The sequence below is a fragment of the Sus scrofa genome, chromosome 2 (assembly GCF_054392235.1).
Source record: "Sus scrofa isolate SSC_HxYL_T2T_F1_AM1 chromosome 2, Sscrofa_HxYL_maternal_Yorkshire_Landrace_v2.0, whole genome shotgun sequence".
In the NCBI taxonomy this organism is placed as follows: domain Eukaryota; kingdom Metazoa; phylum Chordata; class Mammalia; order Artiodactyla; family Suidae; genus Sus; species Sus scrofa.
Window position 1 is genome coordinate 102,600,262 of NC_139384.1, and position 17,311 is coordinate 102,617,572.

At 34.4% G+C, this 17,311-nt stretch overlaps 1 protein-coding gene and 1 long non-coding RNA gene across 7 annotated transcripts in view; one reads left to right on the forward strand and one right to left on the reverse strand.

Annotated features, from left to right (window-relative positions):
• Positions 1 to 3,681, forward strand: part of LOC102165705 (uncharacterized) — a 231,981-nt gene extending 228,300 nt beyond the window's left edge. For all 5 annotated transcript variants that reach the window (XR_014838207.1, XR_014838209.1, XR_014838205.1 and 2 more), the window contains one exon: positions 724 to 3,681. This is a non-coding gene — a long non-coding RNA (uncharacterized LOC102165705). The remainder of the gene's footprint in view (positions 1 to 723) is intronic.
• Positions 1 to 17,311, reverse strand: part of EDIL3 (EGF like repeats and discoidin domains 3) — a 431,432-nt gene that overhangs the window by 8,374 nt on the left and 405,747 nt on the right. The gene's annotated exons all lie outside the window — the stretch shown is intronic.

Consider the following 17,311-nt stretch of genomic DNA (forward strand, 5'->3'; position numbering starts at 1 on the left):
GCCTGAGTAGACATCTTTAGGGATCATGGAGAAAGGCAAGGTTATCCTCCATGACTCAGAGCTGGGGGCGCCTTGGCTTCTCTTAGCAGTCATGTGCTCTGATTCTGCCTTTCACAAATACTGAGAAATCTTTGGGGGATTGCTTGCCTATACTGCTTATTTACTAAGGCATCAGGTTTGTAAAGCTGTACTTCATTTTATTTGTCTTAACTCATTAAAAGTTTTAAAGAGATTCCCATTCTTCTAACCTTTTAGAATTTATATTCATATCATCCAAATAGCAAGCAGTTTTAAGCAATTTTTTTTATAGCTTCCCTGAGACTTTCAGTGCTAACAAGTCAATATTTTAGCGAGGTCTCAGGTGACCATCACTTTATTCCTGTGGCCTTCTGGTTGCACCCTTCTAGATTTCATTATTTATCTTCTGGTATATAGAGACTAGAACCATATGTGGGATTCCAGCTCCTTGCAGAAATAACAGGGTTGAATCAAGCTTTCTCAAGTTTTCTCATTTGTGTTGTTAATACTGCCAAACATAGTATTGGCTTTGTTGACTATACCTGTACACTGCTCTGATGTCCTTAAGGAAAAAAAAGGACAAAAATAAAAACCCAATTCCCTAGAGCAGCATGTTTATGTATAGGTGGGTGGGGGCCTGGGGTGTAAAAGCTGAGAATTCTTTACTTAGCATACATAATTTCATTTATTTATCTTTTCATCCAGAGTGCATAGAAAGAAGTTGGAAAACAGTCTTTTCCAGTTCTAATGCCTGAGAAACTCCGTTTTTATCAAAATCTACTCATACAAGAATCTGAGATTTAGAAGAGAAGGCATAGATTGGCTAGAGTCAACCTCCCTCTCTAACATTTCTGACATGGAACTTTCAGTTTATCCATGGTAAGCCTCAATAAAATAGAGCAGGTATGTATTTAGACACTTTGAAAGTCTGTTGTCTTATCAGATTGAACCATTCCTCTAAGGTCCATCTATCAGTCCCAGAGCTTGATTCTCAACAAGCATAGAAGTCTAGATATCAAAAGAAATACACTCTAGGCAAATTTAAGAATAACACAAACCTTTGAAACTCAAATTCAATGCTTTAGGCTAAACATGTATGGTTCTTTAAAAATTCCTCAAGTTAGATGATTTTTAGACTTATCTTGACTGCATTCCATTGGATAGCCTCTGGTTCAATGTGATTCTTTTTAGGGGTGGTATTTGCTTGGACATAGTATGTAGTTAGTATAACCAATGGCTCAGAAAATAGAGCACACCTTTGTTGTGGATACAATACTTCTATCAAAGCAGTATCTGAGATTTAAAGCTATCATGTTACATTTTGGGTCACAGTTGGTTGAATTATGGTCAAATAAACTCTGAACTTTTTCATAAAACGTCTCTTATGCCAGTATTTCCCCATTTTTTTGCTTATAAAATGGATTTATAGTTCATGTAGAAATTTATATTTATCCCAATTTCATTTCATTGAATTCATGATGTTTTAAAATTAGCAATTTATAGTTAAAATTATGAGCTATTTAAAAAATGGTGGAAATTTAGTGGAAACTATGCTTTAAGAGTCTTTTTCATAAAGTAACCATTTATATATTATGTGAGTCTAAAATCTGATTTTTGTGGGTGACATAAAGCACTTATACTTACCAGTTTATGATTCAGTCCCATAAAACTCATTTTTATGTACTTAGTATTAACATTACTTGAATTTTTGGACTGTTAAAATTTTGAGTTATAACTTGAATCAATGCTATAAGTGATTTAATGTCTTAGGAAAAAATTCACAGAATTAGTATACATGAATGACATTAAACATAATATTTATCCATATGAACAGTGTTTATAAGAGGGTCCAGTTGTTTCTGATCCTATGACTAGGTTATTAATATGATTTAGGATAAACTGTAATTATGCCCTACTTTGCCTTACATTGGAGCATTCCAAAAATCAAGACTTTTTATTAAAAAAGGGTAAAATAAAATTGTGTTAAAATGTATAGACAATTGTGTTTCAGTGTGTGGTACAAATCTACATCACATTAAAATAAATCTTATTGGAAGTTTTGCATTTTGTGAAACTTCTCTTAGTGATTGGATATAAAAAGTTTGAAACTAAAGTTTGATTCTTTTATCCGACATAGACTCTAGCTGTTACTCAGTGAATTCAATTTTCTAGGAAAATTTACCAGTACCCTGAAACCATTTTGTGATTGAATGGCTGGTATATCATTCTTGATGGTTTTCTCTGCAATCAATTCCACTAAACCAATGAAACTCTGTAACAAAATTAGTCTAAATATAAATACATTCTTTCAGACGTAATAAGGAAATAAGAAACCAGTTTCCAGGTAAATTCCAATATTCTTGGAAATGTTCCTAGGAAAACAGTACCTATTGAGAATCATACCAAAGAGGGGAAAAGGCTTTTGTTGGAGACAGTAGCTTGTGTTAACAGAACCTGCACTGATTATCAGTCTGAAGAAGAAGCTGGTACATGAATCCTTATTATAGGACATCCCAACAATGCTACAGCAAAAATCATAATTGGCAGAGAACAAGAAGCTCTCTAAGTGTCTTCTAACTCAAAGTATCCGGAATAAAATTATTGCCCTCCAAAAAGCAGATGAAGTAAGGCCACAGAAAACTGAAACAGGAAACTATATTTCTGTATAGTTCAAGATGTGTCAGATCTACTGCAGTCATAGTGTTTGCAGACATGGCATTACAGTGAGGAGTATAGAGTTCATAAACTTTATTTAATATGAGTATTCAGTGAAAGATTAACTTTATCCAAAAGTTAGGGGTGGTGTGTCTAACTTCTGCCTTCAGTTCCTGGAAGATAATCTCTAAACGCTTGGAAGATCCTGCAGGATAAAAATGTCTTTGTTAATAGTCCATGATAACAATGTAATGTATGCTGCAGATTTTGGCCAGCTTGACCACTGGAGGTGCTGGAGACCAAGGTCAGCCATGTAGGTGGTCAACCATGTCTGCATGACTAAGCTTCAGCAAAAACTATATCTAGAATATCTAGGCTGAGCTGAGCTTCCTTGGTTGGCAGTACATCATTGCTAAGAGGAATTACCACTGTCCAAGGCTCCTCCAAGAGAGATCAACTGAAAGCTTGTGTTAAGAACCCTCCCAGAGTCTGCCTCATCTGCCTCTCCCTTGGCTGATTTTTACCTGCATCCTTTCACTTTCCTAAACTGTAACTGTGATTATGATAGTTTTAAATGAATTCTGTGAGGACTTCTAGCACATTATCCAACTGGAGGTGGTCTTGGGGACCTTGGAACTCTAAACTGATGTCAGAAGTCAGGGTGAATGTGGGACCCCCCCCAACTTTGCACTGAGTAACTGCTGTGGAAAAGTTATAGGTTCCATAGGACTTTTTGATATTTGTGGCATTCATTTGTCTGAAAAAAAGACCTCATTTATCTGAAAGCATTGTGTCCAAAACTTCTTCAACTTCATCTGCAAGGCTTGTGACAGACCCTCAGGCTTGAAAATTGATTGTGAACATTTTTTTTCTAATTCTTTGAATAAATCCTGACATGAAAAGCTATTAAAATGTATTTATTTTGGTCCTGAGTACACTTACTAAATTCTCTTAATTTCTGTATAATATTTATTCTCATAGATGTAAACAATAAATATTTCAAACAACTAGTGTTAGTTGTCCTATTTGTTATTTCAATAACATAATAGTTCAACAACCTTATTCTGTATTTCTTTAATATCATTTCTGCCAAGTTTTATGCATTACTTTGGCCTTCTATGGGGATTGATTTGAAATTCCATAAGAAATTAGAGTCAGGTTTTCTGAAACCTACACAGTATGACGATATACATAAATAATTTTGTACCATATTTCATGTTGGATACCAATTTTTGTCTGTTTCTTTTTCTTTTTTCTTTTTAGGGCCACACTTGCAGCATAGGGATATTCCCTGGCTAGGGTCTAATCAGAGCTACAGTGGCTGGCCTACACCTCAGTCACAGTAAGATCTGAGCCACATCTTTGACCTACACCACAGCTGATGGCAATGCCAATCCTTAACCCACTGAACAAGGCCAGGGATCAAACCCGCTTCCTCATGGATACTGTCTGGGTTCGTTACTGCTGAGCCATAATGGGAACTCCCTTATCTATTTCTTTTAAAATGTTGTTTTCTTCCATAAGCCCTTTTAAAATTCTGGACCTTGGTGCCTTCAGAGATTTCTTCACTTTCTAAAAACTTGAATGAAATTACAGAAGGCTTTCAAACTGCCTATCCAAATATTTAACTTCAAAGATTCAATTATAAAACATTTTTGTTTGATGCAGAAGTGAAAAGAACATGGACATGTCTTTCTTCCACCAGTGCATGAGTCATTTTAAACCATTAAAATGTATATATGGATTCTCTGAAAAAATTATTTCCAACCCCCCCCCCCCCCGCCGGTTGCTCTCTGGAAATTTCCTGTGGCTATCAAGTTGATGCTCTTTTGTAATTATGTCTTAGTTGGTCTTTGGCTTCAGGGGATGCTATTTTCCACTGAATTGATCCTGTTTTGCTTCATGCTCTTGGTATGTGTAGATCTCTGATTATATTCCAAGGAATTTTTCACTAAACCAGAAATTTTTCACTAAACCAGAATTCTTGCTGCCTTATTTGCCCTCTATTGTTCCTCTGTTAGACACTTTTTTCCCCCAAAATGCACTAATGTGAGATTCTAATAATAATTGGCCTCCAAATGCAAATATGTTGTCTTTTTCTCCCCCTACCCTCGCAATAGAGGGTCCCTTATTTCTTTTCAAATTGTCACACATTCTCCATCCTTTTTTATAGTTGACGTGAAAGCTCTTTGGCTGATATTTAATTCTTGATTGGGAAAGAAAGCTGTGATATCTTTCTAAAATGCATTCTTCCTGTATATTCTGGGGATTGAGAGTGTTGGAAAAGAAGAGGAAATGGCACATCTTTGGGGGTATTTTTGAGAACTTTTTAACTTCTGGTCTCTTACAGAAGGACTCAAATGACCTCAGCTGGCATGAGATTAAGGGATATATAATGTTTCCACAGCAATATCAACCTCTGTATTACCGGCAAACAGACTTAGGTTATCCTGTGATTTCCTAGTCCACTGTGAGAGTGACAAGTTGAGCTAAAGGATTGCTAAGAAAATAAACAAATGGGGCCTAATTAAACTTATATGCTTTTGCACAACAAAGAAAACCACAAAGAAAATGAAATGACGATCTATGAAATGGGAAAAATATTTGCAAACAATGCAACATGAGCTTGATTTCCAAAATAGTTATCTCTCCAAAGAAGACATATAGATAGCCAATAGGCACATGAAAAGATGCTCAACATCACTAATTCTTAGAGAAATGCAAATCAAAACTACAATGAGGTATCACTTCACACCAGTCAGAATAGCCATCATCAAAAAGTCTATAAACAGTAAATGCTGGAGAAGGAATGGAGAAAAGGGAACCCTCCTACACTGTTGGTGGAAATGTAAACTGGTGCAGCCACTATGGAGAATAGTATGGAGATTCTTTAAAAAACTAAAAATAGAGTTTCCATATTATCCAGAAATCCCATTCCTGGGCACATATCCAGAGAAACTCTAATTTGAAAAGATACATGCATCCCTATATTCATAGCAGCACTATTCACAATATCTAAGACATGGAAATAACCTAAATGTCCTTTGACCAGAGGAATGGATTAAGAAAATGTGGTGTGTACACACACACACACACACACACACACACACACACTGGAATACTACTTAGCCATAAAAAATAATGAAATAATTATGTATGGACCTAGAGATTATCATACTAAGTAAGACAAAGAAGACAAATATCATATGATATCATATATACATGGAATCTTAAAAAAATGATACAAATGAATTCACTTACAAGATAGAAAAAGACTCCCAGACTTAGAAAACAAATTTATGGTCACCCAGGGGGAAAAATGGTAAGGAGGATAAATTAGAAGTTAGGGATGAACATATACACACTACTGCATATAAAATAATCAACAAGGGTCTACTGTATAGCATAGGGAATTGTACTCAATATTTTATAGTAACCTGTATGGGAAAAGAATCTGAACAAGAATGGATATATATATATACACACACATATATATATGTGTGTGTGTGTGTGTGTGTATGTATCACTTTGCTATACATCTGAAACTAACAGCATTATAAATTAACTATACTCTAATATGAAATTAAATTTAAAAATATAACTTATATATGGAATCTTAAATGATACCAGTAAATGTATTTACAAAACAGGAACAGACTCACACACAAAGAAAACAAACTCATAGTTACTAAAGGGGGGATGAGGAAGGGATTAGCAGATACACATTACAATATATCAAATAGATAAACAACAAGTTTCTACAGTTTAGCACCAGGCACTATGTTCAACATCCTGTAATAACCTATAATGGAAAAGAATAAAGAATTCAAAAATGTCAATCAAGCCAGATGAGAGGGGAAAGGGACAAATTTCCATCTCCATTCTTTCTTTGGTTTTCTAGCATAACCTTGACATCAAGAATCAAGACCTTGAATCTTCTTTGGAAAGAGGCAGAGGACTCTGCTGGGAAATTCATATGACTTTTGGTATCAGGTGTTGACCTTGAAAAAGATCCAGAGAAAAATCAAAGCAAAAGTTTCTAACTCTGTCAACTGTTATCTTCCTCTCCCCACACCCCAAATGGACTGGCATTTAGGAGGCTCTCTTTAAAAGTCAGTAGTCAGGACATACCACCATATTTAACTTCTTTTATGATGAAAGTCTCCTTAAGTAACAAGAATATCCTGGGAAATATATCACATAGGATGATTGCCTATAAAGATTTATGAAACATAAAATATGCCATTCTAAACTGTGGCTATATATTTAAACTATCTGCTTTCTAGCACCAGACTTTGACTGCCCTAAAAAATATTCCTACAGAAAAAAAATAGAACTGGAAAATCTCTCCTTTTAAAAGATTTCTCCAGGAGATATTATCAGGAGTAGTCGGGGAGTAAGGCCATTTAATTTTTTCTTTTCAGTCTAATGTTGAAAAAGTGGAAATGTCTTTACCCTTTTCTGCAAAAGTACAGAACAGCCTGCTATTCTCTACTGAAGCTTAATGCTAATCTCTCAGAATTTCCTAAATCACACCAGGCATTTTGCATGTTATCAGAACAATCTGTGGTGGGTAACTCCAACCCCTTCATCGTAGATGTCTACATGATGTGGCAGTAGAGAAATTGGTGTCTGATAACTTCCAGCCCACATAAGGAACCTCTTCATCACTCCATGTCTCTTGAAAACTTTCACCCTATCTTGATCAGAAATGACTTAGTACAGAGCTCTATGTATGAGCAGAGCAGTGATTTAAGCATTCAGCCATGTGTCTTCTAAAATAGAATAGTGCTGAGTAAAAAAAGAGTGTTAGTGGGGTGGGAGAAGATAATCCCGGAGATGGATGAGGAGGTGGCAGAGGGGAATCTCAGAGTGGAAGCAGTGAGTGTGTGTGTGTGTGTGTGTGTGTGTGTGTGTGTGTGTGTAAGCACGAAAGGAAGGCACTCTCTTTTTTCCTCTCTCCTACTGTCTATTCTCAGGAGACCATCTGATCCAGCTAAAAGATCAGAGGTATCCTTAATGGAGACAGGGCTGCAAGATATACAATATGAGATATAATTATACTAAAAAATTCACTGTTTATGAAATACAAATTAGTAAGTATCCTGTATTTTACTTGCTAAATCTGGAAACCCTAAGTAAAGAGCATAGGGCATCCTAGCCCTGAACTGCACAGCTGCAAACTCTGCTTTAGTTTGAGCTCAATTCTGAGTCTTTTCGTCTCAATGAGTTGATGGTATATTGATTAATAAAATATACTTGAACTCATACATCAATGGTGAATTATTCTTTGACAAAGGAGGCAAAAATATATAATGGAAAAATTTATCTTGAAGTAGCGTTGGGAAAGTTGGACAGTCATATGTAAATCAATGAGGTTAGAACAGATACTCACACCACACACACAAATAAACTCAAAATGGCTTAAAGACTTAAATGTAGGAGATGACACCATGAAACTCCTATTAGAGATCATAGGTCAAACATTGTAAATTGTACCAATGTTTTCTTAGGTCAGTCTCCCAAGACAAAAGAAATAAAAGCAAAAATGAACAAATGGGATCTAATCAAACTTACAAGCTTTTTTTTATAGTAAAGGAAACCATAAACAAGACAACTTACTGAATGAGAGAAATATTTGCACATGATGTGAACAACAAAGGCTTAATTACCAAAAAAAAAAAAAAAAAAAAAACCAAAAAAACCAAATGGCCCATACAATGCAACAAAAAAACAACCCAACTGAGAAATGGGCAGAAGATCTAAATAAACATTTCTCCAAACAAGAAACACAGATGGCCAGATGCTCAATTATTAGAGAAATGTAAATTAAAACTACAATAAGGTATCACCTCACACCAGTCAGAAGATCCATTATTAAAAAGTATATAAATAACAAATGCTGGAAAGGGTGTAGAGAAAAGGGAACCCTTTTACACTGCTGGTGGGAATGTAAATTGGTGCAGCCACTATTGAAAATAGTATGGAGATTCCTCAAAAAACTAAAAACAGAGTTGCCATATGATACAGCAACTCCATTCTTGGGCTTATATCCAAACAAAAACTATAATTCAAAAAGATACATGCACCCAAATGTTCACAGCAGCACTATTTACAATAGCCAAGAGATGGAAACAATCTAAGTGTCCATTGACAGATGAACAGATAAAGATGTATACACGCACACATGCACACACACATATACACACACTGGAATATTACTCAGCCATAAAAAAGAATGAAATAATGCCGTTTGTAGCAACATGGATAGACCGAGAAATTATTGTACTAAATGAAGTAATTCCAAAAGAGAAAGACAAATATGTATGATATCACTAAAATGTGACACAAATGAACTTATCTGTGAAACAGAAACAGACTTATAGACATTCAGAACAGACTTGTGGCTGCTGGGTGTGTGTGTGGGGGGGATGGATTGGAATTTGGGGATTAACAGGTGCAAACTACTATATATAGAATGGATAAAGAACAGAGTCCTACTGTGCAGCACAGCACAGGGAACTGTATCCAATATTCTATGATAAACCATAATGGAAAAGAATATGAAAAAAAATCTATGTTTAAGTGAATCATTTTGCTGTACAGCAGAAATTAACATGACACTGTAAATCAACTAAACTTCAATAAAGTAAATTTAAAAAATAAAATACAATTTATATCAGGAGGGAAAAGTCAACTCTGCTACTACTTACAGATATTGATGAATTACCAAAAAGAAGAAAAGAAATGAAAGTACAACTGTGCTATATACAAGTAACATTTTCACTCACTCCTGAAGAATGTCTCCCTTTAATTATTAACTACTTAACATTCCGTTTATCAGTACAAAATTAATTTTGTTTCTACTTTTATTGAAAAGTAGGAAATTAATTTCTTTGGCCTTTGGGGGTTTGGTAATCTGTTTACAGCTGAAGAAAAACTGGGAGGAATGCCCTTTCATGCAGGTATAATTGCTGGATTTATCCTTTATTTTTAAAGTTATCTTTTTATCAGCTTTTGTCTCAAATTACACCAGAAGCTTTATAATGATGAGAAATGCATTGCGTTTTTAATAGGGGCCCCAAAGGGCTTAGTTAGAGATGTGTGTCTCAAGAGCGCACTATACATATTAATATGTTTTCTCTTTGGGTTCCAACAAAAAGAAGTGTGTGAGAATTACTGCCAAATGGGTCATTTTATAGGATGATGCAGATTCAGAAATCCTGTTATCGTGCTGTGACAGACAGGTTTCTTTTATTCTTTTTCAGATTTAAACTATGAAAGAGTAGGCACGAATGTTAATTCATTTAAAAAGTATTAGAGACTTTATTTGCTCAATATATTGCAGCTGATGGTGTGGTGGATCTAAAACTGGAATGTATACCATGGCCCATGCCCTAGAGGAATTTTTTACCTTCAAAATATATTAAATAGTCAAAATATGAGTTGCTTGGTAGTTATTTAGAAATAAAAATGGATTCATATTTTTTTACTCTATTCTAGCCAAAGGTCAATGCATAGTTTCAATAACCAAAACAATGACATGTTTCTGTCTTAAATCAATCAAGTACTCATTTTCATAATGAAGTAGGAATTACTACTCCCAGATTCGCAATAAGTAGGACCGAAATTTTTCTAATGAAAATACTAAAAATGTTTTTCAACTAAGTTCTCCTGCTTTTATCAGGTTCATCACTGCCTTTTAATGAATAACATACTTGCATTTTTAATGATTTATTAAAGTTCGATAGCTTTGAGCATTCTACTGGAGAGCTATCACCATTCAATATAATTTTTTTGACTTTTGTCAAAACTTTTGTAACTTCACAACACTCAACAGTTTGCCTTTCACCTCTCCTCTAATGAATTTTTTTTATGTCTTCACATATTTAATCAATGCACAGGGTCTTAGTTTGTCTAACACTTGGTAGTCTTTCACAGCAACAATCCAAGCATGAACTAAATAAATGATTCTCTTCCACTGAGGAATATTCTCATTATGCAACTGTGTCTCCTAATAAGGTAGTCACAAATAAACACGAGATATCAAATTTTCAGTGAAGGAAATTTTTGTTTATCTTTGATGAGTAATGTTGGATTTAAATAAACAAAAATTAGGAAACTTAGGTTTTCTGGCATTTGAACATTGGGAAAAGTAAGGCCATAAGGCAGGCAATAATAAAAAAGTTATTATTTTCTACTTATACACATTTTACTTGAACAACTATATGGTATGTTCCTTGTGTTTTTAACACATTTTTTTTTCATTCATGCAGAAACATCTGTTAACAAGGAAGACTACATGGTTTCAGATTTTAAGGCAGTTTATCACATTTTCTGAAAATAAAGAAGTTGAGTTTTTGATACATATATAATTAACACAAAGAACAAACATATATCATTCCTCAGCACTGCATTGTTTCCGCCTTTCTCAATAAAATTCTGTTTTATTGAGAATGATGTTTCATAGCATCTGTGCTGGGATATTATCTGTCACTAAATATGAGTCACAATGGCAGGAATCTTTTTTTTTTTTTTCTTGCAACCTACCCCCAAAAGGGTGAGCTTTATGGATTTTGTGCCTGATGTTTGATTGTTTTTTTCTACTACCTGATGGTATGTCCTTAGAGATTCTGCTTTTGTTTTTTTGGTTTACATGAAGATTAAAAAAATCTAAATGCTTTCTAAGACATGTAAAGGTGTCATTGGCCAGAATTAACCATATATTTTACATTGCTAGTCTTTAATATAGTAGAATGTGAATTGACATATAAAGAATTTTCTTTGAAACCTCAAAATCAGTCCTTGAATTAAGACAACTATTCTGTCTCCAAATAAGCTGAATGCCTTCTTAAATCACTGGCTTCTCATTGTTCCTGTGGCTCATCTGTCACTCTAGCTTGTCTTTTATTTCTAGTGTGCAGCTTGTTACTTGATTTTACAACTGTAGTTCTTTACATTATTAACCCTCTCTCCCCCCTCCCCGGCCAATAAACCCCATTTCCTGTTCCTATCTTCCTTTCCTGCTCTTAAACCCTTCTTCATCCTGGGTTCAGGAACAAACATCTTCAAATAAGGATGACATTTGGGGCTCATGTTAAACAGAGAAATACAAGTCTTCCTGTAGCTGATCCAGCCCTGTTTGCCTCTGGGCTTGCATCCATCTTCTGGCTCATTTCTGACCCTAAGCCCCCACTTCACAACCAATTCTGAGTTCCCTTCATGTTCGTTATGCACCTTAACAACTGCTTTCACACTACTCACTGGTGACACTGTACTTTCCGAATTTAAATTTGTTCACTGTAGCTGCCCTTTCCCAATCCAGCAGGCAGATCTGGGTCTGCACACAACTTTCACTTTGATAAATCAATTCTTCTACGCTGGAATATTTCCTGAGATGTGGCCTTTTTGGTCAGAAGCCCTAGCAAAATTTACAGGAATCTCATTCTATTTTTAGCAGGAGCATGCATTATAGAAACTGCATAAGGAATTACAATGTTTCCTTGAATTTTGCAGTTGCTGTATATAGATTATGGAAATAACTGAACTTTTTTCTTTTAACCCCTCAACTCCACACAGTTTTTATAGCATTAAAAGTAGAATAATGACATTAACTATTATCTCCCTCTATCCACTCCTGGGCAGAGCTATTTAATACAATTTAAAATTTTAAAAGGTGAGCTCATCCTTGAACTTTATATGCTGCCAAAATGGAAGTATTCTCAGGTGGTGTCCTAAATTCAAAACTCCAGTAACCTCCACATTTACGTGAGCACAGGCAATTTTGCATTCTTCACACTATGTCCTAGTCAGGTCCACAATAGTGAATTACGACAAGGAAGAAAGCAGATAAAACTGTAAATAACAGTTGATAGCAGATGGTGTTTATTTAAATAACACTGTCCTTATTTTTAGACAGTGCTGAAACTATATCCTCATCTCTTAGCTTCCAACTAAGTCACTCACCAGATCTCTAAGAAGTACACTACTGTGACTACATTATCAGTCTCTAGCAAATAGGGGCACAACTCACCTGCTATTTTTGAATTCTAGTGTTTTTTTGTATAAAGTCAATTAGTTCTTGGAAATTTCTTTCAGAAAAGCAGCTTCTTTTCCTTCCCTCCCTGCTTTATTTGAAAACAGTAAAAGGACTCTCAGAGTCTCCATGCAAGGTGGAGAGAATCTGTCTTTGATCTTGCTCCGTAGAAACATATCTGGTCCTCCTTGAAAGACTAATTCACCCCCTTTTATTTGTCCCCGCCAGCATCCTCCTCACCGATTGTCACTGAGAATTCTGTTTATCTATTTCTTAGCCTTATTTTTCAGGTTCTAAATGTCTAATCCAGATCAAATTTCAAAAGAACAGCTTGGGTATTGACTGCTGGACTGATGTCTTGTTTAGTCTCCTTCACTGATGAGCTGGACTTTCATGGCTCTAACTATTCAAATTTAATTATATCTACTAGAGTGTTAGCATCAGCAGGAATGGCAGCATGCCCTGTGGCATCTGTAATTACTGTTGCTTTGGAATGTATCCTCCAATACAGATTTGGAGGTTTTATTAATGAGGATTGTTACGTTCCTGCTTCTCTTTTTCACAATGATGTTGAGAAAAGAAAGGAAGTAGAGAAGGACCAGGAATTCTTTTATTTTTTTTCCCCTATTGGAAAGTCACAAACTTTTTGAAATGGACATCTATGTGTTACTTCTTTCCTGGAGTTGGCTTATCAAATAAAACACAGAAGATTATATTTTATTCTTTAAAATAAGCTGACTGAATCAAGATTTTTCCACCTTTCCCAAGCTCCTTAAGACTGAGAGTTCTCTGAGTCACTATGTCATATCCAGACTTTTTCCACATACATTAGGCACAGAGTAGACAGAATTGCCTGCTGAACACATGATTGAATGAATACAAATGCCACATTCTCCTACATCTTCCCAAATAGTCTGTGTTCCTTTTTACTTAAATCCATTATTTCAAATTTCAAATTTGTCTAAAGCAAATACCAATTCATAAGAGAATTGGCAAACATATTAAAATCTAAGCTTACCTTTGGGAACATTGATTCATATCGACTTTCACTGACAAACTGAAGGCCAACCAAAGTCCTAAAGAATTATATGTAAATTCCCTTCTGACTAGAAAAGTACAAAACTATATGTATGACTGGGTCACTATGCTACACAGCCAAAATTGACACAATATCATAAATAAAATAAAAAAAAAACACTTAGTTTCAAAGCCTTAATTTGAGTTTTGGTATGGATTAGAGTCATCTTTCCCAACTTGCTTATTATTCAAATTAGCTTGGACTTTGGGCAACACTGAGATCCCCAGTTCATCCCAGAGAGTTTGAGTCTGGGCCTAGAAACATGTTATTTCTTAACTAGCTCCCCCATGAGGGTTATGAGGAGATAATTTTGGTAACACTGAATCAGAGAGTTCACCAAGATGTTACAGAATAGTTCTTGATGAATACATGGCATTCATCTTTTTAAGAACCAACAAAGTTTTATTGGAAACAAGGTTTTGGATTTTCTTTTACAGAAAACCCAGAATAAAGTTGCAATTTTTTGACTTATGCTTAAAAAAAAAAAAAAAACCTGAATAAGTTTAGGGGAGAGACAAGATAGACTATTACTAACTTTTTTTCTTCCCCCAGAGGAGAAAGCTGACGGTGTAAACTCAGGTTTATTTAAACACCATGACATTATTACTAATATATTGAATGAGAAAACCAATTTTCATTTCTAATTTTTCCATATGAGTACTCACCCTGAAATTTATTATTGTTTTACTTTGGTTTATAACATTAAAAATTAAATACAGAAAGTGTCTGTCAAATTTTGCAATTTTCCTGCTAACTGCAGTAAAAAGCAGCTCCAAGAGTATAAAAACAAATGTCACTTTCATGAGAGCAAAGGAACATTTGACTTTCAAATAAAAAATATATCTGAATCCATGTTGTAGAAAAATGGAAAAGTGATTTAAATGTTAGAAAATACTGTAGACTAGAAAGAGAAAAAATAAGAATGTAAGGATTGAAATGAGACAGTAATATAATCAACAAAAAAAGCTTTAACGTGGAATTTTGTCCAAAATAGAATACCAAAGAAAATAAGCATTCTTATGAAAGCTCTGAGAGGGTAATGAGAAAGTGACATCTCAATGAAGAGAACAAAGGATCTATTTTACTGCATTGACTTCTGGTGTATATATATAGACACACACATATATATACATGCACATTCATGCCTATGTACATATATAATTTTCCTTTGGCATTTCTTTCCTGACCTTAAACTTGTTTCTGGATCTACATCAGACTTCCCCATCCATACCCATAAGACTAATTAGAGCAAGGAGTCAATAAAAGCAGAAAAGCACAAACAAGAAATTAGAAAGCTTGGTAAATATTTCCTTTTGAAATGTGCATATATAAAACATCTCACAGGCATATGTTTGCCTTGAAACATTCAATTCATTTATTATATTTTTTGGATGAAAGCTTGTAGTTGAATGTACACTTGTAAATATTGAAGACTTCTTTTCCCTTATGGAAAAGTTACTGCAGAAAACAAGACACCATGGAAAATAAGAAGAATCAATAGGAGATGGCTTATTCAACTTCGGAAAAATTAATTGCTAAGTTGTGTAGGACCTTTCAAATGAAGAAGAGCACCTCTATAAAGAGTATATAAAATTATAGCTAAATTCCTAGTAATAATAACAAAGCACAATTATATATACACACAAACATATTTTGACACAAACATAAATATATGTAAAATGCCTGTATTTCCAAGTGTTCAATGAACTAACACAACCCATTTTCTCATTTATTTTAAGGAATCCCCTTCTCAGAGTTCCCGTCATGGCTCAGTGCTTAACAAATCCGACTAGGAACCATGAGGTTGCGGGTTCGATCCCTGGCCTCGCTCAGTGGGTTAAGGATCCGGCATTGCTGTGAGCTGTAGCGTAGATGGCAGATACGGCTCGGATCTGGCGTTGCTGTGGCTAGCTATGGTGTAGGCCAGCGGCTACAGCACCAATTTGACCCCTAGCCTGGGAACTCCATATGCCACAGGTGTGGCCCTAGAAAAGACAAAAAAAAAAAAAAAAAAAAAAAAAAATCCCCTTCTCTGTAGGAATGGAGACGTTCATGCCCTGTACTTTGTACTTATACATAAAGTATTTATTATAATAGTAATTGCAGCATTCTTATGTGCAGTTTGTTGATGTTAGTTGTTTCCTTCAGTAATAAAGAGCAAAGTTACCCAAGGCTTTTATTCAATGTACCAGTAAACTAGTTATAATATTAAAAAGAGATGGGCTAAATTTAATTTAAAAACTACCAGTTACATTAGATGAGTTTAACCACTGTCATATTTATAATATTACAATATTAAATTTGTTTATTTTTCATATTTATAATGTTAAATAGTTTATTTTTTCAGAGATTTTTACATTGGATAGATGATACTGTTACTTATGGTCTCACATAAGAATTCTGGCTTACATCCTTTTCACTGAACATGTCCATTTACTCTCAGGACATTCCAACTTGCCTAATGGAAGTACCTAGTCTTTTTTCCTCCTTTACAATAACACATTTTGGAAATGGCAAAATCACGTTACAACAAATGTGGCTCCTAAGTACATGGATTTATAACTATAATCTATTTTGTTTGTGCTTATAAAGGTAAGTTTCTGGGTCTCTAATGTGAAGGTAGGCTTCATCAGTTTAAATGTACATTACAAATTCTAAAGCAGTCATTAAAATAACAACAAAAAGTACAGCAAATAGTCAACAAATTAACACAATAGAATTACTAAAAAATTAATTCAAAAGAAAGATGAAAGTAGAAGAAAATGAAAGAAAAGATGAGCTAGGAAATAAATAGCAAGACGGTAGATTTAAATACAATTACTTCAGTGCTCATATAAAATATAAATGGGCTAAATGCTTCAGGTAAAAAGCAGAGATAGTTGAATTGCAAAAACAGAAACTCAACTATATGCTGTGTAGAAGTGCATTTCTAATATAAAGTCAAAATAGTTAAACGTAAGAGAATGGAAAAGACATATACTACTGTTTTACTAATCAAAAGCAAGCTGGAGTATCTGAATAGCAGCAAAGTAGGTTGCAGAGAAAAAATATAACCAGGAATTTTAAAAAGTCATTTTCTAAAGATAAAAGGGTTATGTGATTTAGAGGACATAACAGTCCTAAGTGTTCATATATCTTTTAACAGAGTTTCAAAATACATGCAGCAAATACTGCTATAACTGCCAGGAGAAATAGAGGAATCAACAGTTAAAGTTGTAGATTTTAACATTGCTTCCTTTATAATTGATGGTACAAGAAGATAGAAAATCAGTGAGTATATAGAAAACTGGACCAACACTATCATTTGGCCAACTTGACACAAACACTTAAAATATATTTAAAATATTATATATATATATATAATATATTTCAGACTGAAATATTGCACTAACAAATGTGTAACCTATCAATTTAGGAAATTTAAAAATTATTCACAAATAATCACTGAATCATATGCTTAATATTAATGGCAACAAAGATGTGCTTTACTAGTGCAATGGCTTATACCTCTTCCTTAAATCAGC